Genomic DNA, 23901 nt, shown 5'->3' on the forward strand with positions numbered 1-23901 from the left:
CCCCTCCTTTTCTCTCCTTCTTCCTGTGTCTTTTCTCTCTCTCTCTCTCTCTCCCCTTCTTTCTATCATTTTTTGTGCCTCTCTCCACATTATTATTTCAATTTCCGCGCACGTCAGTCGCACGCCGCCGCGAACGTAGCAGTACGCGCGGGCCGATGAAAACACCAATCAAAACTCGATAACTCGCGTCCGTGGTTTCCGCCGACGTGGTGTCCCCGGCGTGCACTTAATATCGATCGCATATACGGCACGGAGGCGCTATTGTTTGCCGGACAAATTATTGCACGCGCGCCGCCGATCGGCTGGCTGGCTCCGCGGGATTCATGCCACCGCGATAGCTCGCCGCCGCATTGTGCGAGAGCCCATTCGCGGCGTTCGTTATATCTTTCAGCCGAGTAAGAAAATTATCGCGCGCCCGCGAGTTCTTGACCTTACTTGAACGGCTGCCAATACCATCCGGTAAGTCGCGCCGAAAGCACAAAGGCGCGAGCCACCTCCGAAAATTAACTCGGACGGAGGAGAGCGCATCGATACGCCACCGGTATCCTCGAAATCAATCTTGCAAACAGCGGCAAACTTTAAACGGCCACTTAAAGCCGCGAGACGAATCGAAAGGTGACCCGAGGATCAGCCCGAATAAAGAGCCCCGGAATTCGTGTTTCGAATAAACGTTAGACGGTATTTTTCGGGCGGACTTTTTAAACTCTGGTTTAAAACGAGCCAATTAGAATAAGCAAGCGGCACATTCGTAAGAAACTCATCGCGCGTTCAAAGTTGTTTTTCACCCTATTTGAACGTTTGCCAAACGCCTATCCGGTAAGCCACGTTTAATGACCCATCGAATTGCACAGTACGAGCCAGAAAATTACTCCGAAACAAATAAATGGGTCGTAAAGTGAGATTTCATGTAAATCTGAAGTAACACCTGATCGTGAAAAGCGCATGCATAAGGAAGTGTACAGTGTTCGCGGAAATATTCGAGCGGTGATGGAAAGCGCTCCTCCTCGGTGCGCTTGTTTAAGGTCGATGCGTAGGCGTTTATTTCGGAACGGGGCTGTTGACAGACTAGTTTTTTTTCTTCCCCGTAACATTCGTTCTCCGTAACTATCCGACTCAAAAGCGCATAAAATAATTACTACGCGACGTATTAATGTTACACCATCGGGTGGAAAGTGCATCCCACCCTCCGCACGTTTCAGCGCACGCCCCAGTGGAATATCGATTAATATTGTGCAGCATGATAAACACGAACAAGCGCGCGCGCTTCCGTCGATGCAACGAAAGAGAGCAGGCGTTTATGCAGAGATAAGGAAATTATCTCCCTACGAGCGGCAGTGCTTGGACTCCCGGGACGGTTGCCAACGCCATGTAACATAGTGGCCACTCGACCGAAATAACTCCGGATTACTTAGTTTAGAACATACATATTAAACGCTTAAAAGGGCGGAATAATTTCAATATTACGTAGCCGGGGGACGATATATCGTGGGAAAATCCGCAGCGCGCTGTGAAATTCCGCGGCCTTTATCTTACGAAATAACTTCGCGAATTCCAATATTATCGTCGTTTTGCAGTTATCCGTATCCGATAGCTCATTGGCCTATGAAGATCTATTTACTTTGTATCTACACACTTAATTTCCCGAGAGAGAATCTCATACTTCTCGCGGGGGTATGAAATAAAAAGGATTATCGGTAACTCGGACGGTGGAAATTAGTGCTGTCAATTTCGACCACCCGGATTCCCGAGTCTTTCAATAACTAAGTATACGGCTAATTCCGGGCGTTATTACTATCGTTAAAGAAATCAATAATTTGTAACGTCTGATATTAGCCCTGTATTCAATTACTGAAAAACTCTCGAATATCCAGATAGTCGGAATTAACAGCACCGGTAAAAACAGGATTCTTGTTTAAAGATACTAAATAACTCAGAGCACGCGAAACGGCGAACTCCAAACTTGGCGTTTTTGTTAGTTATCGGAGAAAATTTTTCAAATTTCACCAAACAGAAACGGCGACTTTCTAGCAAAGATAAAAAGTTTAACTGTGGGGAGAAATGCACTTGCTTTCACGACGACTTGACGTTTCGCGAACTGATATCAGAACAGACGCTAGAATTTCATCGAAAGTTCCGGTTACTTCTCTTTTCGCGGCGTGCTTTTCACTTTTCATTTGCGAGCAACCCATAAGGCGAAATCATAAAGGCAAAGCGCAAAGTGAAAAGCCGCAAAGTCTTTCCGGAATAAAGCGTGGAACTCGCACACGCGGAAAATACACTAGCAACAAAAAAAGAAAGAAATAATCGTGAGGTACTCCTGGCTTTCGTGATTTTTACTTAAGAAGCGCCCTAGCGCTTAGTACAGTATTTCCAGTAATGCATCAAGACGGTCCCTTATAAATCGCCTTATCAATAGTCAGCGATATCGAATCGAGTGCGCGTGTAAATTATACAAAAAAAAAATGCCATCAATCTGATTTCATACGTCTTACAAAACAATGAGTTTTACAATATCGAATAACAACACAAAATAATTAAATGCAAATATTTTAAATGTAAATATCACCGGATGAAATATTTATTTAGCTTTATTTAATTATTTCGTTCTCTGCGTATTTAATTCTACTAATTAAATGCAAATATTTTTCTCGATTATCATATGTAATATCCGTTTACTTTTGTTTACCTGTTCTTTTTCATTCAGTCGAACAACACGCTGCGAATTACCGAAGTAAATTGAAGATTCATTAAGCAAAAAATTGAAATAAAACGAGAAAAACTACGTTCACGTCAAGAAAAACACGTGTAATTCTCGAAATTATATTTCTTTCTTGTTCCCTCCAGATCTTAGATGCGATCGTACGACGAAGAAGACGAAAAGTGAAAAGTTCGAAACTGTGACAAAATCAGAGACGTTTCACTTGAAGCATAAAAAGTATTTACTCGCACGGCAATTAGCCGTGCTCGACCGAAACGGAAAACGTCGCTGAGGTTAGCCACTGATATCGTTAATTTGATAATGAGCTCGTTGCCAGCATGGACGAGGGACGCACAATGATAATTAATTGAGAACCAAACAGCTCCTTGCTCGCGTTTAATAGTTCCTCGCTTGGCACCGACGACCTAACGACGTTCGTTTCGTAATTACCATAGCCTTCGCCTCTTCTTCTTTCCCCCGTTTCCTCCTTCTTCCTTCTTCGATCGTTCTCAAATCGACGAGAATTACAAAACCGACGACGTTCTCCACGCGATTTTCACCCTCTCGAAAAATCCTCACCGCTCGGCTCAGAAGTCGCTTTCACGGCGCATCCGGATACCGCGTTTAAACGGTAGCGGTAAAGATGTTATGCAAATAGCGTCACTCCGCTTGTACGTTACACGGTTCTATTTAATCGTCGCGCGATTATCTCGCTGTTAGTTTCAAGCGGGGCGAATTAATCAGGGAAAGAGAGAAGGAGAAATTCATCGTGCATCGGCGTATGGAGCGTGTTGCTGCGCCGCGCGAATTTAGGGGCACTCCGGTGTATTTTCGCGGACGCGCGCAGTAAAACACAGATGTATCGCGTGAGTACAGCTGACGCGATCACGCACGACGCTTTATTTTCTTGAGAGGCCGTGCTAAAAAATTCGCTTTCCGCACGCGCGGCCGACACAAGCGCGACGAGAGCGGAGCGGGCAGGCGGGATGGAAGATTTATTGGAGCGGCTCGAAACGCCCGAGCCGCGGAGTTGCTAATTGCGTTTGCTACTGTGCAGGAAGGTGCATTCTCGTTACGCCGCTCAGCTTTTCAATTACGGGGCCGGGCCCGCGTTTCAGGATGATTATCGGCTACTATTATTTCCGGTAACTTCCGCCGGGTCGCGCGATATGTTTATGCCAATTACCGAGTTCGCGCTGAAATCGCGTAACTAACGAAATAATCTTTCGGTGACGGGCAAACGAGCCGCGAACGTGAGCGTCGATACTGTCGCGCGAGCGAGTACGCACGCATGCACGCACGCACGCGTTCGGGCTTCTATATCGCAATACTATCGAATAATAGATCGTAACCGCCGATATCATCGCCGGTGAACGCGTCGACAATGACGATGTCGATATGACGTTCGCCCAACGATGATTGAATATTTGTTGCGTTTGTCTTTCGTGCCTGGAATTATTCCCTCTCTCGATGAGCGGAGTTAACCGATAACGTTGAATTCCAACGAATATCTTCGCACACGCATCACGATTAATACGCTACCGAATACACCGATTTCCGCGACGGCGATCTGGCGTTGTAACGGTGAATACGAAAAGTAACGTCGTTGTGATCACTTTGTGATGGTAATTAATGGCAGTTAATAATGAAACAGCGCGATACCACGGGTAAGCCCCTTCGTGTGATCGGTCAATAATTAAGAGAAACAGAGAGAGAGAGAGAGAGAGAGAGAGAAAGAGAGAAGTGAATCTCTAGTCGGTAGACTTCGTAGTTGAACGATGGTTGGGTAAAAATAGGCAAAGCCATATTCGCGACTATTAGCGATACGAGTACGCACGCGAATATCAGACGTGTCCTCATATCGTAGGTCCCAACTGTATTCGGGTAATGGTGTGATTAGAAACGCGAGTAAGTTCTATCGCGGCAATTAGGTCAAATCTATTATTTACACTATTCGCCGTTACTCAGTTACGCTTCCGCCCGTTGATTTCCCTAATTAGTATACATGCATTTCCTAGCACGCCTACCTGATGCCGTGATATTCTCCACGGTGTGAATTAATAAAGAAGGTCCGTGTTTCGCGAGAGAGGGAGAGAGCACTCTTCAGCGGGTCTTCTCGGAATTCTCATCGGAAGATCGATGTTTTTTTTTGCCGTCAACCGAATTAATCTATTAAAAGCAATAATCGAGTTTCTCGCGTTAATGAAATGACATTTGAATAAAGGCGAGCGTGCACGCCTATTTTAAAAATCGTTGTCCCACCGTTCTCTTTCTCCCTCGTTCGCAACTATTCCGTCGTTAAGGAAAACCAAGCAAAAAACCACCGATTCGACGTCATACGCTCGCTGTGTTAAATATACAATGAACACGTTCATCGCCTCGAGGCTCGATCACGGCTAGCAGTCCGCCGATAGTTCGCGGCCAGATTGCCAGCGTACTTTTTTCGCTTCTCATCTTGTCAAATCTCACGTGAATCTCATCCAATCCAAATCTCGTCGCGTGACCGAACCCCCCGAATGCCGAAATAGACCGCACGCGGAACGAACGATCGAGCCCGGGCGTATTTTTCGAGCGTGTGCAGCTGCGGCCGTAATGAAGTTTCGCGCCGGCAGGACTCGCGCGCATGCATACTTGTTGCCGGCGAAGTAGTACGCAGCCGGGGCCCGATGGAGTTCGTTAACTTTGCAACGCGCAGTCGTTCCCGCTGCGAATTATGGCCGAGCATCGCGTTTATTGTCAACTGCACGAGACACGAGGCTCTTTCTCCCCCTCTCCCTCCCTCTCTCTCTCTCCCTGAAAACGAGGCTTAGCGCGCGCAACGGGGGATCGAACCCTCCCTGCTGCCAACGCGAGCCCCGAAGGGCTAAACCAACCCCTTTTCACGAGTAGTGCAGATAGCGTAGCTCCCCTGCCGCCTCCCCCCCTCGCCTGGCTCGCGAGCCGAGAAGAGAGCGCGCGCGTACTGCTCCGCTCTCCCCGCCGGCAAAACTCCACCTGAATCATCCAATTCAGTGATAGCCCTTCAAGAAGAGATTAACGCGCCGCGTCGCGGCACAAAGAAAACCTCGAACGCAAGCCGGTTGGAGGAAGCTGGCAAATCCAGACCTCGTCGCGTAATTGCTCTATTGAGAGCATGACACTTTCGAGAGACTCGGGTGTCGAGCACGGAGCGAGAAGGTTCAAAGTATTCGCTAAAGGAAGTTTATCAAAGTCTCGTTCTCATCTCGCGCCGAGACGGCGTCGAAGGGGCATACCTTACATCGATATTACGGATCGAAATTTTGATGCTGCTCACACGTACTTAAGGATAGCTTGCGCCTATTCAAATGGCGTACACTGTTAACGATATATCGCTAAAGTTGGAGATACGCGTTAAAATAAAAACCTTACATAATTAGGGGGGATATTTCGAATTTGGAGGTAACACGAGGTACGTACCTCTAAAATTGCGATTCGGGTAAATAGACTTTCATATTATCAAACTGACAGAGAGTGAAAGAGAGGGAGAAAGAGTAGAAAATCGCATTTAGCGTGAAAAACTAGACACGAGTGTGTACGCGCGATATAAGTGCAATAATTATGAAAATAATACGAGATTTGCGTGCCAGCGGATATACTTATCTCGACGGAATTCGCTGACTTTCCAGAATTCCTCCGTCGAGACTCGACTTTGTATTCTCTTTCTCCTTCACGTTCATCTCTCCTTTTTATGCGTGCAAATAAGCATAATATGACGCCGGGAGGAGCCACCGTTCAAAGAGGCAGGTGCCGACACCTGTTTAACTTAGCAACTTGATTTTACGGGACCCGCCATCCCTCATTCGGACAGGTTCGCGTAATGAATAAAACACTTATCAAGATTTCTCCTATCATACACTCTTAACAAAAATTAAGACCAACAGCGTATTTTGTGGCCAAAATCTGGGACAAAAATTTTCAATAAAAGTCTCCGCGAGTCTCCGAAGTTGTGTGTAAGAAATTTCCATTACCGATAGAATCCAACGTTTTCATAAATTATAAACAGTAAAGTAGTCGAGATCGTTCTAAACAAATGAGGATCGCGGAGAAGATACTCCCCGAAAGGAAAATTATCTCTCGCACAAGCCTCGGTAAATTAAAGCGGAAGCTCTCGCGCCATTTCGTTCACATGTTACGATGAAACGCGGAGGCCACCGTTGGCGCGATTATGTTCGCCGAAGAAGAGGCGAGAAGCAGCGCGAGCTTCTCGGCGAGCGTCTCGCTCGACTGTCGAGCGCAAACTATCGCGGTATTTATGCACCAGCCGTTTACGAGTGGCGGTTTGCGCGGCAGTAAACCTCGAGAAATCACGGTGACGGCGGTGGCGGCGCGATTATTTCGCTACATTCCCCACGTCGTCTTCATTAATAGCGAGCGTCAACGAATCGGCGTCGCTTAACCCCTTGCACTCGCGTGCACCCGCCTGCTCTTCGACCCGTAACGTTAAGATCCCTCTCTCACTCGCCTCGGCCCGCATTCGTTAAGTGTCCCCGTAAGACTCTCGGACCCGTTAGGACACCGCACGCCGTTCTCATATTAGACCAGTAAAAATTAAGATCGGAGTCGCGCGTACCGTTACACATGGGATACGTACGAGCGCCTACCGTTAGACGTGGGATGTAAATACGACGCGCCGCCTCTGCTATTATTCGTAATATAATGCCGGTACTGAAGGAATAAAAAAAACGAAAGAATAAAGTACACGTATCCTCCTCCTCCTCTCCTCCGCGCGCATTTCTCTTTCCCGACTTTTAAACAAGACCGGGAAAATGGATTCCCCTTGCTTTTCGCGTCCAGGCCTTCGATTCCACAAGCCGGTCTCTCTCACACGTCAGCGTCCACTTTTCCCCCCGTGCCGTTTCCTACGTCGTCATTATTCGCGCGAATTATCGCGCCATTGTCGCGGCACGAGATGTCGCCGCCTTTTTTCTCTCTCTCTCTTTCTCGTGCGTGCGAACGCGTGTCGCCGGCGATCAGCCACCGTGAATGAGCGACCGACGGCAAAAGGGGGGGAGGGAGAATGAGGAGGAAACGCAGCGCTGTATGCACACGTGTCATTCGCAAGCGCGGCCGCCACGTGCTGCCCGAGCGCTTTCCTCGAAAAATAAACAAAACGCGGCGGCGCCGCGTCACGGATTGACGCGCGTTTACATCGCTCGAGTTGCTGGGATTGCTGCTGGACGCTCACCCGTCCTCTCTTTCTCTCTTTCTTCCCGGTTCGCGCTCGCTACCGCGTCTCTCTCCTGCAAAAAAGCCCGGTCCGATATCCACGAGCGCGCACGTGGTGAGATTTGTCGCACGACGCGAGCAGAACTCGGGGATTACCGAATAGCGTTCCATTTTTGGAAAAAGCTTAATACGTACATGGGGAATCGATAAGGAGGAAAGCAAGCAAAATACAGGGAGCCGTCTGAAACAGCGAATGCTTTCGTTTGTTACGGGGTGTTGTTCCTCGTCGTCGAAGACGTTCATTCATCGAGCAACTCGCGACGATGGCGAGAGCTTATAATGCGAAACGCGGCGTAAAAGAAGAGAAGAAAAAAAAAATGGGTAACGAAATCTCGCGCGGATAAGAGCGCGTATTGTCGCCGTCGACACGTAGTAAAGACGAGCCCTTCGGATTTTACAACGGCGGCGAACGATCGAATCCACGGCGTTTAATGCATGTAACGCTTCCTTTTTACGGGGCCGGAGACGCCGTCCATAATGACACTGTCTTTCCGCTTCAACGAGTGTCACAGTAGTGATGCTCTCTGCTTGTCGCACGTTATGGTTATATGCTGCGCACCACGGTTTAAGATCGCTCGATGAGAAATCGTCGGAGGTATTTACGGGATAAAATTTTCATCGGTTTCCCTTCGATTACGAGTGCACGTTCGATTCCTTTAGGCTTTACGAGCCGACATGATTCCCAAGTAAAATACACACGTGTACGTCGGACTAGTTACGTTCTACGTTTTAATATTGCCAATTACGTCGGGTAAATTACCACCGATTTTTGATTTGCCAACAATATTTTTTTCTCCTCTGACACACCACACGATAATATTCTCTGGTTTTTAAATTACGTACTAGTAGCAATTTTTTCCCAAGAAATAATGTTAATTGCATCGACCAAATTAATGAGCAACTATTCGAGTCAAAATTTTGGTGTTATTCCGACGTTCTTAAGAATAATTTGCATTTAAATGTTAAATCAAAATTTAAAGAGTTCTGAGTACGGTAGAAGGTGAAGGAAAGGCGACGATGAAGGTCGGCCCGTGGACGTTAATCTTTTCCTCAAAGGAGGAGAATCGAGGACGCGACGAGGTCGAGTGCAGTTTCGAGCGAGCTCGAAGTGCGCTCGTGGAGGGCTGTTGCTCTTTAGCGAGAAGAGCGAGGGAACGAGGAACGAGAAGACAAGAATCCGCACACCAAAGAACAAGAGCCACGTCATTGTCAGAGTGAAAACGTCCCGAGGGCGCGATGACATTTTCATTGTCGTCAGTGGATCAAACTTTTTCAATTTTTTAGATTTGTTACGAAAATACGGCGACGCGCAACACGCAAAAGTCGATAGATACACGAAGAAAACATGATATTTCAACACAAATCGTTACCTGCACTATTAATGTGACTTCATTCCATTTCGCTCCTTTTATTCGATCGCGCTTTAAAGATTTATAGATCCACAATATTTATTACGATAGAATATTTATGTATGTAGAATTGACATAGCATACACCAAAAAAATTCACAACTAGCTTTCGCAATATTTAGAATAATTTTCCCTCCATCGATATTACGCGACTTAAAGATCAACAGCGTCCTTTCAAAACGCTTCGACGTTATATTTATTAGACTTTACTCTATTTACTATTATTCATCCTACCGCTTCGCTTCTTGCTACTGTATCTTTCCTCGTGTCCTGAGGGAACCACAGCCCCAGGATACGTAATACATCCTATCTATTTATCCATCTACCTATCTTCTTCGCGAGTTCGCGAAGGCTCGCGTTACACCGATCCGCGCGATGACGACGGGCGATGACGGCGATTAAATTCTACCCGTTGCCCCGTCGATGAACTACCACGGGAAGAAGTCGACGAACTTTCGGAAAGTAATTTTCGGAAAACCATAAAGCGAGACGCAACTCCGGCTTTACCTACCATGCCACGCAATTATGATGAAATTGACGGTTTCGAGCAGGCGGAGTTTAATAGACGAAAAGAGACACAAACGCACCGAGAGAGAGAGAGAGAGAGCTATTGCACCCTTTTCCGCGCGTCCTGCCACCCCTTCGTGCGCCGACGAATTACTTTCCAATTTGCGTGGCCGGCGGCCATGCATATAAAGCTGCCATAATCTCGAAGAGATATTAATTTCGCGCCCCCAAAATCCACAACGTTGCCGATCCGCCGGATAAAACGCGAAAATCATGTTCTGACGATCGTTTGAGATTTTAATTAAAGTGTCTCGGGATTTCGTCGATAGCGGAGGGAAAGAGAGAACGAGAGGGAGAGAAAGGGAGAGAGGAAGAGCGAAGAGCGAGGAAAAAGCGAAAGAGGCAGAGAATCGATACGACATGCTCGGGGAGGGGGAGGAGAAAATTGCCGCTCATTATTCCTCATTACGATAAATTAGTTCGGGAGTCTGAAGTTAAGTTTGATATATCTCGGTGGGCACAGTGTGTATTCTAAATTTTGCACACACCGCGCCGGGATAATTACGCCCGCAAAAAGAAGATAGTCGGCAGATAGAGATAAGGGAGATACGAAACGCGGTCGTATATGGAGCTCGTTTCCGGTTAAAATTACGAAAATCCAGATAGAAATTACATTTTAATCTGTATCGACAAAAACGAGCATTTCCACTCGGGAGCAGATCCCGGCCGGGAGAGAATTCATTGTCAGAATTTCGATTAATCATTCTCGTGAATTATTAGGGAACAATTAAGCTTGATAAATTAAATGTGTAAAATAATGTCCTCTGCAAAGAAATATGGAGCGTCGGGAAAAGAATATCGAATAATATATAAAAGGAAATGTTTAATTTTGCGCTCCCCCGTACAGACGAGATAATGCCGTGAGAGGTAATATTACGCCGGCTGCATTTTCAGATGATATCAATCTATCCCGCGGCGGAGATCGATCACGACAAACTCAATGACAACTTGTCGAATTGCCAAATTCAATGGATAAGTAGATCCGGACATATACATTGAATACCGAAACGTCGGAGCGTCGATACCCCCGTGAAGAGCGCGTGAAAATACCGTAAATATCGCTGGATGCGCTAAGTGGAAAAATATGCAAGGCGCGAGTCGTTATCCTAATGATACGCGAGGCGGGAGCGATCGCGCCGCGATTACATCGATCCCACGGATATGGAAAGGAAAGAAAGAGACGAGAGAAATTTTCAGTCGTGCGCGATCCGCAAATTGGACGGCGGAAAAGAAAATCGCCCGAGGAGCATAAATGTCGGTCGTGCCGCGAACTTCTGCGATTATGCCGAGATAACGTCGCGTCCCGAAACGAAACACGGAGCTTAATCGCGAGAAGGCTCGGGGCGAACGCGAGGCGACGCGAAGACGAGCCAAGCCGAGAGGAGAGGAGCCGAGTGGCTTGCACCGACGCGGAACGCCGTGATTTATCGTCCTAACGCGTGTACTGATTTATTATCTCAGGAATTGACCCCGGGACGCGATCCCGCGGTCCGTCCGGGCTCCGTGCTGATGAGCGATGGCGCGTTTCCGTTAATGTCGGGAGCACACGTTGCGCAAATTATTGCTACCTTCGCGAGATCGCGCCGAATTTACACGGTTCGCTCGGTTGATGATCCTCCCGGGCGAATCGCGCGCAAATGGACTGAATCTCCTTCGTTTGATGTCATCAGAAACGGGCTTTGTCGTTATTCTCTCTTCTTTCTATTCGTCACGAAGCTGTGAAATTGTAATTTCACGTGCACCTCAACGCGTGATATTGCTTTATATGCAATATTAACAACGTTACGCAATCTTATTTATGTATCGAGAACAATAGCAATGCTATAGCGCTCAGTGGCATTTAAGGTAGCGTTCTTCTCACGCTGCTAGTGAAAGGATTGAAACGTCGAAAACGAGAGATGGAACTCCTCCCATTTGAATGCGATACAACTACAATGTCCGTTTATACAATAATCGAGTCATAATTCACTCTCTCAGCATCATCTGTATAAATCTAACGTCTACCACCCCACACGCGCGAAACGAAGCCTTCTAACGTACTTTCACGAACCGCCCGTATTGAAACTCTGTTTACGTGTTTTCATAACGAATGATTCATACCGGATGATCTTTCAAAGTGAATGGAAGTATATAGAATAACTTCCTTGAAGCAGAGATAATCGTTTTATACATATCCCGTGTAATCGATTTGCTATTTTTTCCTTTCTTTCATTTTGGATAATTGATCCGGCACGATTACAGCGAGAGAACCGTGTAAATGTGCCTTTCGTGTCGCACAGCAGTCGATTTATACTTCTGCTCACTTTTGCGTGTGTGTGATGTACACAATGTCGTGTAAAGCATTACCAAAATTATTGCATAATATAACGAGATTATACAGAAAGTGTAAATCCTCCTAATTGTCGCAACGTACCGCCTGTGATAATTTATTCAATAAATTCAACGGAGAACAATTATTTCTTAACATTTTAATTCTTGATATTAAGTACTTTGGCAAATAAAATACTGGATTAAATCAAATCTGCACGTGTCTCATTTTTTAATTCAAGAAGCGCAGAAGCTTAACTTAACGTAACGCAGACTATCAACGACTAACTAGCCATCGAGTACACTTAAACGGACACCTACACCAGTAATTAAGCAATGTTCCATTCAGGTAATACCTTCTAATTCCCCGACTAATACCTCGAGCTCGCGTGCATATACACACAACGATTCCTCAGTGGTTTACTCCTTAGATCTTGTCGTTGATCTAACTTAATCAGGTAGAATGTTGAACTCTCGCTTTAATTTATTTATCAGCGTACTACACGTGATCGATTGGACGAAATTGTTTATTTGCTCATCTTTTCGTAATTAGGCGCCGTAGACGTGGGAGTAAATCGCTTTCTCTTGCAATATTAATTCTGGGAGGATTCGACGTGAGTGCGGGAATGGAAAGCGGGCGATATTAGCGGCGTAGAAATTTCGGCGCAGAGTCGCTCGTAAAAAGTAAGCATTACATCCAATTATCTGAAGTTTCGTCGTTAAGGATCTCAAAGACACTTCTCCGCGGCAGATACGGCAAAGAAGTCGGCGCGCGGCTCACACGGCTCGATGGGTCCGTTGTACTTTGTCTTAATCGCGGCGCGTTCCTCGTAGAAAATTAAGGAGAGGAGTTCGCCGCGACGCCAACGACGACGACGACGATGCCGACGGGTGGATGAGAAGCGGAGAAAGCACACGAACCAAGGCGAGGAGGAGGAGACGAAGGGACTCCATGACCCCGGGGATAATGGACAAAGCGAGAAGGCATGGAGAGTAAAGAGGCAAGGATCTCGCGGTACCGTACACACGGAGGGATGAGGCAGCCTGAGGAGAGGAGTTAAGAAGTCGAGAAGAGATAGAAAGCGAAGAAAGGAGGAAGGGCGGGAGGAAAGGTGGTGAGAGCAGGCGAGGAGCGCAGACGAGGTGATGAAACAGATGGACAGAGAGAGAAGGGAAGGGAGTGAGAAGAAAAGGAGGAGAGAAGGGAAGGGAGAGGGAGAGAGAGAGAAAGCGTGATTATCAGTACTTTTTTAAAACCTACTTTAGTACTTTTTTCAAAACCTGCTGAGGGACTACATAGTAGTATGATGCAAACTATATAATGTTTAAAGTGGAACAAGCAAAAGTCGAGCGGGAGAAGAAAGAGGAAGGGAAATGTGTAATGTTCTGGCAGAATTTCCCTGAAGACTAAGATGCAACTTACGACACGGTAAACAAACGTGGAATATAAACTGGTGAGTAGACGAAAATGCGAACAGCACGGCACGTTTTACAGCTGTAACGGGATAATACGCTGCATTATCGAAGAATAGATCGGAACTGGGTGTAACATTAGAATAAGTATGAAGTGCGGTTTATAGACGGAAAATGTGTAAGACGGTGAGAAGAGGGAGATAGAGTTTGCATTATGCATCTTAAGATGCGAGTATTTCCCAGATGCTTCGCAAAACGAGTATCAAGTCGCAAAGTACAGTTCAAAGTATCAATTTTAAAGTTTACGTAGACGCAATGAGAAACAACACGAAATACCCGGGAACGAGAGGAGGCAAGATAGGCGAGAAACGAATATCGAAGGAGCACGAATGCACACGTCGCGCGCAATATAAGAAATGAATAGCGGCAAAACACTAAAGGGTCTAGTTAGACGAAGAAAGATAGCGAGTAGTAAGAAAGGGGGGGGAGGAGGTAAAGAAGGAGAATATAAGGAAGGTAGTCTCTTCTTCTCTCGTCTCGCAGGCACGAGAAGATGGTAAAGTTTGGAAAGCCCGAGGCGACCTGGAAGACAGGAGAAGAAGAGAATTCCTACGAAGGAGTGGGGGGGGGGGCAGCAAAGCCAGCGGGGGAGGGAGCAAGGGAGAGTGAGAAGAAGGAGAGGGCAACGAGAGAAGTTCCACGAGAGAGCTACAAGCGGCGGACGGGAGAAGGAACGGGAGAGAGATAAGAGACAAAGAGACGGACACTGACAATGAGAAAACGAGCACGGCGAAAAAGGAGGCAGGTTCGGAAGGAAGGGGAGGAGAGAAAGAGGGAGAGAGAGGATGAAAGGGAAAGACGGGAAGGAGGACGCAGAACGGAGGTATAGTGGGCGTTCGTATACCGAATACCGACGGCCATCCGAGAGAGGATATAAGGACACGCTCGGGGCCGAACTCCGAGATATTCGACGAATTCGCTCGCGAAATCACAATGAAAGCCTTTCTCCTGCTATACTCCTTGCGAGAAGTCTGTCGTCGTCGTCGTCGACGTTGTCGTTCGTCGGCGACGACCGGCGGTCTCTTCGAGAGAGCGAGCGACGTCCTTTAAACTCCGCCGCGGCAACTCCGCCGGAACACGCCAATATTGACTTCCGCTGTATTACGACGAGGGTAATCGGAATTCGAATGCGGCGTACATTTTCCGACAGCGGCGCGAGCGCCAGGAATTCGGCCTCATTGTATTTCACGTGTCGTGCGCGGCGCGACGAATAAAATTTATTCGTCACGAATGCAACGCGTATTAAAACACACCTGATGCCGTTTCAGTTCTGTCAAGATTTGCTCTAGCCGACGGCCCCGATTGGCGACGATCCCTCCGAAATCTGAAAGTAAAACCGATCGGGACGACAAATCGCGCGACGACGGTCTCTTGAAGGCGCTACTAAGCATCGCGGTGTTATCGGACCTACGTGACCTTCCCGCCTGACACGAGATAACTCCCGCGACTGATGATAACGCGTGTGCATCAAACGAGCCGATCCGGCCGCGCAGAAAAGGCTACGTGAACGCAATGCGCGATTAAGACGGCACACACATCGTTTGATCATTACGCGCCGCGAGCCGAGACCGACTTAAGAAAACTCCCGAATCCTGCCGGATCTCACGGACTCGGATCGGGATTTATTCCGAACACGCACGAGTCATATATCGGAGAACGATTCGAAACGGTTTCGGGGCCGAGTGAAGTACCCGCCGGACCGGCGATTTTTCTATCTACTACGGCAAATCGAGAATTCATGCTCGGAGGCTTGGGCAAATCTTGTCCGCGCGAAAGAGATGAAAAAAGAAATATCTGTTTAAATATGGTAAACGTCATTACAAGCGGTATCGGCCAGTGTTGAAAGATGCGATTCGCGCTGCACTAAACCCGATAAATCGCATTTTATCGCATATTATTCCTGACAAATGTATCCATTAGACAAATAAACTGTGATTCTACCGTAACATATCTCGAAAATTTCGAATGTCACATTCTTTTGACGAAAGTACAAAAAATCTCCGAAAGATTTTATATCTCTGTGACATTTCTTTTTCTATTTTTGAGATTTTCACAGAAGTTCGTACATGTATTATCTCTTTGTTCACATTTTCCACATATTTGCGGTGCTGTGCAAAATCGCACGTGACCGAACGAAAGTATAATCTCTAAAGAGAATATGACGACAGAACGTGTGCACTCTCGGAGAACGATGACTGGCGCATGGAAGGAGAAAGACGAGCAACGAAAGATCGAACGAGGATGATAGGAGGGTCCGACCGGGCATCGAGGAATAGAGAGAAAGGAGGTAGAGAAGAAGGACGAGCGAAAACAGGATGAGGCTGCGAGATATTCGAATCCTTTCGACAATTTTTATTGGAATCCAACGGCTATGCCGCGCATATTATGATAAGTCGTATCGCTGGAATCCGACAACGGACGACATATTAAAAGCGCGTTTTAGTCTTTAGTCGAATTTCTACGTTTATACTGAGCATCGATAATCGATAATAAGACGTGAAACTGACATACTGTCATATCCTCGACCGAAAATAATATACCTCATACCACGTGTGTAACAGAGGAAAAATTTTTAGTATTGCTTTATATATCAAAAATAAAATTTGGATTCCACGTCAAAATGAGCGATATTTCATATTGCAATATGTTTGTCAGTTTATAAATGTTAAGTATATGTCTTTTATGATATTAAAGAAAAATTCAATAATAATATAACGGTGTTTTAGCTATTTCGGAAAAGACGTGATCTTCGCTTTTCGGGAAACGTAAGGAATGGTGATATTAATGCAGCCGTATAAAATCATCTATTAGCATCTATTAGCGTCTCAGGCGAGACAGAAAAACACCAACGTCTGAAATAGCGTCTCCGCGCAAGTGTGGGTCTCCACAGAGAGATACACCGTACACAGTGGGAATCCATTTTCGACATTTCCCCGGAACGAAGCCTTTTCTGAAATAGGCGACTCGGTTAAATTAAAGAGAGACATTCTAACCCGAGAGTTCTTCCGTACACGTAATCCGAATGCATCTTTCCGCTGCTCGCGGATGAAACGAGCTGTATGACGAGCGCGCGCCGTAATGATGCAACCGGGCACGGCGCCCTTATGGCAAACGTGGTACACGAAGAGGAACGAGCGAAGCATGCCTCGTGCACGACGCGCCTCCTCGAGTACGGTCCACGTGTATACAGGGTGTCCCGGCGGTTTGACGCCTCCGCTCGTGGTTCCGTATTTCTCGACGGAGATCTTGCGCGAAGATTTTGTCCCACCGTCACGACTTTCGCAACGGTGATCATTAAATGTTTCGAAAGAAAACAGGTTACTCTACTTTTTTTTCGGATCAAACGCAGAAAATGGCACAGCTGCGCTCGAATATAAAATATTTGATACTGATAATTCGATGACGATATTTCGTTCAGATTCTGTAGAGCGTCGAAGTATCTCGCTAATCAATTCGCTGAATTACCGAATCAGCGTGTTAATTTCTAGCATTTAACTGACCGTGCAGCACTCGTCTGACTCGGGAATCATTTTTACCGCAACGTAACCGATAAGTGTATACTTCATTGTCCTGAAATGCGATATCGGACGAATGATTACTTCAGCTACTCAGAGCGCGAGATAACCTCTTGCTCTCATTATTTCCATATATGTTTGCATTTCGTAAGTTCATGAGAAGGAAAGGTTGAAAAAAAAAAAACCAGTCCTCGCCCGTTCTAAGTTCAAGACAGTCTTCCTCGACGTTGAGGAGGAAAGGTGACGGGACACCCTGTATACACGTGTAGACGTGTATACACGTCGAGTCCTAGATTCTTGCTTTCGTATCCGTGAGAGAGGAGAGAAGGAACAAACCCGTGGCTCGCCAGTCCCACGGGGCCTCGGTGTCCTCAGTTATCTCGGCCGGGCGGCGTGATGGGAGGAGGGGAGGACGGGGAGGGCCTTACCTCCGCGCGATCCTCTTCTCGGTCCCCTTTCTCTCTCGCGGCCAGTCCTTTCGAATCCATCCGCTTGTTCGCCTCATCTCCGTCCTTTTCCACGGAACGCCGCCAACGCCGCCCGAGATCGTTCTCTTTCTCGTTCCTTCTTTCTTTCTCTCCTTCTAGTCGTTTCTTACATTTAATTTCGCCTCGTCTGGTGATCTCTACCTCTTCGTCACGACCGCGAGAGCTCACCTCTGGACTTTCGTAAAATATGTATCCGCGTCTCGCTGATAATGAGAGGAGAGCTCGCGAGCGAACCCTCGACTCCGATCTTGCGACTTCTTCGGAACACGGTGATTTCCTCGTTGCCCTCCCTCCACCTCCCCTTCTTCTTCTTGATTTACGTTTACCGATGATTTACAACGGCGCCGTGTCGATTAATAAGCGTGGCGTTAACACGGCGAAACGTTGAAAACCCGGCAATGGCAAATCACGTTGCAAACGTCGTGGAGAATAAGAATATCGCAATGAATTTCCGGCAACGAACGTTCTTCTGTATCGCTCGGATCGTGCTGCATGATCTTCTTTCCGGTAGAGAAGACTTTTTTTTAATTTATTTATTTTATTTTATTTCACGAACATCGTCAATAGTAATGTCTTTTTCTTCAGAGAATTAAATAGATTTCTATATTACGCGTTAAAATATTAATTTCCTTCGCCTCGTTGTCACAATCCTAGCCCTCGATCCTTGTTAAGCGTGCACACGTGTGTTTTTGCCGGCGAAGAGGTTAAACAAACTCAAATGCCGACGCGTTCGAGAAACAATCCCTGTATCGCATCGACCCCTCTGAATAAATACACGGCGTAATCCGGCGACCCCTTCGCCTGTTATTTCAGGTATCTCTCTTCCCAAGTTCGAATGATCTTGCCCACATTTTTTCTCGCGCTATCGGATTATACCGGATCGTATTTCAAAAGGGATTCATTCGGCCGTTTGGCCGAGACAAGCAGATTTGCTAGATTCGCTGTCACCCAGAATGTATGTAACAAAAATAATAAATATAGCAAATATATTATATGAAGAAAATATGTTTAAGAAATATTCTCGTCGAACGCGTCCGTTAAAATCGAAAACATTCGGTGTGTAATAACTAATTTCACATACCTGGAATTAAATAATATACCGTTGCTCGCATCCTGCGTCCTGGTTTACCGAACCAGCATCCTGTTCCTGACTGTTTCGTGGTTCCAGGCACACTGGTACTGACACTTGCGTAGATACGATCCGATCGGAAAAGCGTGTATTAATTAACGCGATGCCGACGAAAATCCGATTGAATATTTTAATAGCCGACTAAATATTCTAACCGCTTAACGTAAAATGTAAACAACGCACCGATATATGTATTTCGTATCGCGGTGTGTGTGTCGGCTCGAGACGTAATGATTCGGTTATAGACAAATATACGGCGCGCGAACTATCAAAACAATCGGCACCTTGACAAAGTCACCTCTCACTGACCGCTAACCGTCGTCATCCACTAAATAATAACGCCCGATAAACTAAACGTACTGTTCGGTGATCGAAAAATCACAATTAATACTCGAAAAATATTTCGAACCTTCGAGATAGTTAAATAGTCAAACTATCAAATTATTAAATTAATAGGTTGCATGCACAGTACGTATCGAAACATATGATATATAGCATCGATCTTCGTTGATTAACGTACAATCGTTAATTAACATTTCCGATCGTCTTGTATTTTTTCATGTGTTACTATTGAGTGCCTGATCACAATGCAAGCAGAAGTCGATTCCAGGACGGAATCCAGGACGCAGAATGTAATTAATGATGAAAAGAGGTTTACAATTCCTTTTTTTTCTATTTTTTAAATCTCCAAATTTTATCAAAATTTCTTAAATAATAAATATTTCATTATGCCTCAACAAAACGACACCATGTGCGGTATTAAGAAGGTTGTAAGGTGAAATGAGTTTAATAAGAATTTCATGAAATTATACTATACATTGAAATGAACAAGAACAAGCTTCATAGTGCCATATGATAAAAGAGAATAAATAGAACATTCATATTAACATAAATTGAATCTTATATATTGTTAACAATAAATTTTACGTTCAAACCTTTCGGCCGACAATTATGTTGTTTGATTTCGCGCTTAAGATCTGGCATATATAATATTTACCTCAACTTCAAATTAATTCATTTATTATTTAGATAGTGAAATTAATGTTTAAAAACGCTATTTTACTTGACAAATACTAAATTTATGAAATAGCCTCCTTGATACGCCACTGAAAATATGAGCAACCTTAGCGATGCCTCATAATCTTCTTAAAAGACAGTGTAGCCTATGTAATGTTATACTTCGAAATGGATACTTGAAGTTTGACGTAATTTGCAAGGTGAACGTGAAATTAAAATGTCGATTCGATTACGTGCCAAAGTTCTTAAAATACCGAGTCTTTTGGACATTTAAAACTATGTATTTTTCGATACTACGAAACAGTCTTACTTAAGAATCGCGTTGTCTTTATGCAGCAACTTTCGTGATGAGACAGAGAAAACTATCGTAAGGCGGTCATTACCCGCGCTTCTGATAACGACGCGCGAGATCGTTCCTTTTCGGCCAGGGTCCGGAAAGGGTACGTGGAAAAAGAACGAACGGTCGACCTCCTTCTTCGGCCACCCTTCTTCATATACCGGAGTAAAATTGCCCGCGGAAGGCCGACGGAAGGCCGACCTCGTAGACTTTTTGAGGTTAACCGCGCCGCCTGCTAATGGTCAGAGCCACGAAAGCCAGCCGTATTTTAAAGTCGCCGGTTGGGTGAACTCTTTTGCAGCGTCGATTAACTTCAGCCGGAGCGCCGAAACGAACGAAGACACGGTGGCAAAAAAGGAGGAGGCAGCTCCGTTTTTATACATTTCCTAAGAAAAAAGAGCGGTAAACCAGATAATTTTGGAATTTCCAACTTCACACCGATTTATCGCATTGTCGCCAACTAGCTTAACTCGAGAACGCGAAGATTCGTAAAAAAAAAACTGCGAAAACAACATTGACATCCGTAACAAAAAACCCGCGCAAAAATGGCATCTATCGAGCTACCGCTTCTATCTACTGATATCTCAATTAACTTTCAATCAATTTTCCCTCGGCTTTCAAGCTTTCAATTTATCGGAATCACTATTTCAACAAGAAGAAAAATCATTGTCCCAAAGCTCCACACAGCATATCGCTATACTGCAGAGGATTCGTCCGTCCGCTCTGACACATCCAGCATGTAGATTTTGGCACTCGAAAAGACGGTTGATATTTGAGCGATTTCTCAAGAGAGTCCATTTTCGTTGGATTCTCTTGAAATGTACACCTACCGCAGAATCGGATCACGGTTACGGCCGGCAGGAAACGAGAGGAAGAGCTTGTTGAAGAGCTCGACGATGAAAATGTGCCGATAACGCGATATTTCATTATCGCGGAGTAGTCAAGGCCCTCCCGGTGCTTCGAAGACGCCGACCGAACGATCCGCGAGCAGCGTGTGCTGCTGCCGGTGGTTATCGAATGTCGAACGAGCGAGGAAGCCGATCGATCGATCGATCGCGTGACGAGACGAAAAAGAATCGAGCGAGCAATCTGAATGAAGTTCATTAGAACACGCGCGCGCCTCGAAGTCCGAGCACACGTTCTGAAGTCGTTGCGGCGCCGTCGAGAATGCGAGGTCCGGAGAAAAGTTTATTCCAGTTTCGTAAAAGAATCGACTAATTATCGCCAATGCCAAGTACCATTTAGCACCGATAATTATTTTAACCGTTATTTTAATCGGGCTCCGTGCTAAACAGCAACTAAAAAAAAGGGCCGTTTCTCGTTGCTGATTACTCATTTCGTTCAATTCACGGGTTCCCATTGCCTAAATAACACCCATTTTATGCGCCACACATAAAATACTGTCGCAAAGATCTTGCGTTTGTTTCGATATAAATTTCTTGTAACAATTACTGCCTGAATATTTGATGCTAAAAATACAGATAAAATTGGGTAAAAAAAAACCGAGGGAATTTAACTGTAAAAGAGATCAAAGGAATGTTCTTTTTCTGTCAAGTGCAATCTCTATTATATAGTTCGTAATTTCCTGCAATTCATTTGCCAAGTTCCATATAAAAATTATATATATATATATTTTTTTTTATAGATATTTTCTGTTTTTCGTTAAATACTGCTTTTTGAACGTTATTAATACACGTATTAAAATGCTCACAGCATCGTCGATCGTCGACCGATCGAGCGCACATTTTAAACGAGTAAAAAGCGTGTCGTGTTACTTTAGAAGCGAATAATTTTACGTTCACACCGCGACTACGCAATATAAACCCGCAAACGCCTATGCTTACGACGTATCGCGAACTGGATACTGGAGTGAATTATAGTAAATTACTTGCCGCGGCATTTCGTTAAGCCGTAATATTATCATCGGGGCGCTAAATCGGAGTAACGTCGTATACGCCGCGTAATGTTATACTTTTTTGTAAATTAGACATTTTTACGCGCTCCACTACAGGTACCGACGTCACCGCTCGCACGGCGCGAAACGCACGGTGACGTTAAGTCGCACGTGCACTCGTGGCGGATTACGTGTCCGAGCACTCGAGGCGACGTGCACACCTAAGTTCCGATAAAGTCGCGATAACGCGACGTTATACGCGGGATAACGTGCAGCCAGCTTTTTCATAGAAACCTGCCGTCTCATTTGTTATCGCTTGAGATAGTTTCTGATAATTTTGCAACGAGAGCGCGCCGGAGAATCCGCATATCAACTCCTTCGTAAAAATATTGCTTCTTTGCAATACGTTTATTTTGCGACTGATTGCTCAGGAGCAATCAGAGTAAATACCGTTGCGAATAACCGAGGGATGAAATGTTAAGTAGGAATTTAGATGTACAAGAGGAAGGTATTAGTAGGACATTAGCGGATATCAGTTTGAATAAGATATTAGTCAATTAGGATGTTAATTCCCCCCGTTTAAGTGACACCTTCTAATCTCTTGTGATTTATCTATTAAAACTTCAGAATGCCTATGTTTGTCGAGAAAATTTGCTTGCGTGAATATATCATTACAATAATCATTTAAAATATTATATCGATAGCGTTACTTGTAATTTAGCAGAATTTATTATTGAATATTAATGAAAATTAACATCTCATGCTCGGATATCGGGAGACATAAATATATGAATTTATGTAGTTATTTCGGAAGTTGGTTCGATAATATACGATAAGAAAATCGCGTAATTTTTCGAAAACTAAAAGCTAAAGTAAATTCGCGAAATTTACATGTGCATAAACATGATAAATAATATACGCGTCAAACGTAGTTCACGACAAGTAGGAAGACCATATCACCCTATGAGCACGGTAGAGTTAACCCCAAAGACTGCAAAACACTTTGTTCGCGTGAAGACAGGAAGAGGAATCCGACACAGTTTGCATATATTACAATGATAAATTCACATTTACCGTGCGAGTGAAACGCTCACGACGACAAAGTCTAGAAATGTGGATGTTCCTATTCATAGGATATTTTATGAGCCACATAAATCGTATCATACAATTATTGAGTTGGTTTCAGATTTTTATATTGCGGACACCTACAGCGGATAAAAAAGGTACTTGCACATCTCATCCATTTTCGGGTGAAATTTATCGCTGCGAAGTTTCTATTGAATTATGCATAATCTTCAGTTTTGTATCTTGATATATCGAATAAGAGCGTGCTACAGCAACGGTTCTCTCCTCAGTGCGATATTATCCTCTCAAAAAGTGGAACGTGCAAATACTTGTTCTACCCTCGTTGTATATGCAAAAAGAAAAAACTCGAAAAGATCTCTTCGAGACTCACCTAAACCGCAACGTTGCAAAACCGACGGAGCGATCCTCTCTTCACCGCGCTGATCCTTCCAGATGCTGGAGTACAGGGGTGGGGTGGGGGGGCAAAGTCAGTCCTGCACGCGCCCCCCCGACGTCACTCGGGACCCCCCGACGTTCTCGACGACGTTCCTCGTGCTCCGAGTACACACACTCACACAGGGCCGCCACAGGGCTCGCTATTATATCGTTATATACCGGGTTGCCTCGTGACTCCCCGATCGCCGCGCACTCGTGACCGCGGCGCGTACTCGACCTCGCGTATTAGACGCACTCTGCTGCGAAGCACTTGATCACCACGAGCCTGGCGGTGCCGCGAGGTCCGACATCACAAGTCGG

At 45.4% G+C, this 23901-nt stretch overlaps 1 protein-coding gene across 1 annotated transcript in view; it reads right to left on the reverse strand.

Annotated features, from left to right (window-relative positions):
* The window catches only part of LOC106748614 (plexin-B-like), a 75803-nt gene extending 52184 nt beyond the window's left edge, over positions 1–23619 (reverse strand). The window contains exon 1 of the mRNA XM_014627310.1: positions 23537–23619. The gene's annotated coding sequence lies outside the window, so the exon portion shown is untranslated. The remainder of the gene's footprint in view (positions 1–23536) is intronic.
* Between the last annotated feature and the right edge of the window lie 282 nt (positions 23620–23901).

This window comes from Dinoponera quadriceps, unplaced genomic scaffold, assembly GCF_001313825.1.
Source record: "Dinoponera quadriceps isolate SergipeBrazil2010 unplaced genomic scaffold, ASM131382v1 scaffold3035, whole genome shotgun sequence".
Lineage (NCBI taxonomy): Eukaryota > Metazoa > Arthropoda > Insecta > Hymenoptera > Formicidae > Dinoponera > Dinoponera quadriceps.